This window comes from Megascapheus bottae, chromosome 4 (genome assembly GCF_031878675.1).
Source record: "Megascapheus bottae isolate mThoBot1 chromosome 4, mThoBot2.hap1, whole genome shotgun sequence".
NCBI lineage: Eukaryota > Metazoa > Chordata > Mammalia > Rodentia > Geomyidae > Megascapheus > Megascapheus bottae.
Window position 1 is genome coordinate 26,792,632 of NC_143512.1, and position 1,729 is coordinate 26,794,360.

Sequence of the window (1,729 nt, forward strand, 5' to 3'; positions counted from 1 at the left end):
AAGCCAGTGATACAGTTTTTTTCCACACAATAAAAATGTGAAGTCTTTTCTAACAACAGTAAAAGCAGGAAAAATGGCTAGCTATGTAATTAATTACTCTGTTGGAGTACTTACTTATTATGCACAAATTCTTAGGTCTGATTCCCACTATGGAAGAAATATATTTAAGTACAGTTTAAAAGTAAATAAAAAATCGACATGGCATGATATTTTTACTGATACCACTGTAAGAAAACAAGAATAAAAATTTAAATAATGAGCATGAATTTTGACATCTATCTTTTTTCAAGTTTTAGGGAAACATTTTATAATTTATATAAAAAAATCTCAGTACAAAACCATGTGAAATGACAGGAATATTCGCTTTACATTAAAAAAATACAGAATGCTTCACGAATTTGTGTGTGATCCTTGCACAGGGGCCATGCTAATCTTCTCTGTATGGTTCCAATTTTAGTATATGTGCTGCCGAAGCGAGCGCTGACATCTGTCTTTATATTATATAATACTGGTCTTAAATTCAAATATGATAATGAGGAATGCATACAGATTAAAATTACATCTTTGTAGAATTTACTGTTCCCCAGAGCAGTAGAAATGCCCACAAAGCTAACCCACTGTTTTCATTTTGCTTCTTGGTATGGATGCATTCTACCAACACTTAACCTTTTAACTCACTGATGAATAAAGAAGAAAGTAAAGAAACCAGGGGTGGCCCATCTCTTCCTTCTATCCTAATTTTAGTACAAGTGGTTGGCAAAGGCAGGAAAGTAACAGGAATAGAAAAGAAGGATGAAGTTTCTTTCTTATTTATATTTCCTTTATCATCATTTTCTTTTTCCCTTCAAAGAAAGGGAAAGGGAGGTATCTTATGTAAAGCACTGTCTCTCAGGGGGTTATAAGTAGCAATCCTTTACTTGGTAGTAGATGTAACATACACACCTGTAATTATTTATTTATTATTTATTGACAGTCCTGAGGCTTGAACTCAGTGTCTGGGCTTTGTCCCTGGGCCTCTCTGTTCTCAAGGCTAGTACTCTACCATTTCAGTCACAATGCTTCATCCAGCTTTTACAGAATAACTTATTAGAGATAAGTGTCTCATGGACTTTTCTGTGCAGGCTAGCTTGGAATTATGATCCTCAGCTCTCAGCCTAGGATGACAGGTGTGACCCACCAGCACCTGGCTTCACCTGTATTTTTTTTTTTTTGCCAGTCCTGGGCTTGAGCTCAGGGTCTGAGCACTGTCCTTGGACTTTCTCATGGCTAGAGCTCTACCACTTGAGCCTCAGCACCACTTCTGGCTTTTTTCTATGTATGTGGTACTGAGGAATCGAACCCGGGTCTTCATGTATGCTAGGCAAGCACTTTAACCATTAGGTCAAACTCCCGACCCCTTCACCTGTATTTTTTTTTGACTTTTTATTTATTTATTTTTTGTTTGTTTTTTTTTATTGTAATTAGTAAAAGGGTTACATGATATTTGCCAGATAGAAGGTGCATTAATTCACATACATTGATACCCTTTCACATGTCTTGGTACCCATTTCCCTCTCCCCCCACCCCCCCACCCGTCTTGGTTTTCCCCCCTTCCCTATCAAATTTCAAATATCCAAATACAAATAAATTCAATATATCAGATAACAAAGTGAGATACTGTAATATTTTTATGTCCTGCTAAACTCCACACATTGGAGATCTGCTGGAATTCTCCGCACCTTGGCTTTGC

General features: G+C 36.7%; 1 non-coding gene across 1 annotated transcript; it reads right to left on the reverse strand.

The window, feature by feature from the left end:
• Window positions 1–374: 374 nt before the first annotated feature.
• LOC150064188 (U6 spliceosomal RNA) lies at window positions 375–481 on the reverse strand. Its single transcript, XR_016535332.1, has one exon. It is a non-coding gene; the product is annotated as a U6 spliceosomal RNA (small nuclear RNA).
• Window positions 482–1,729: the final 1,248 nt, after the last annotated feature.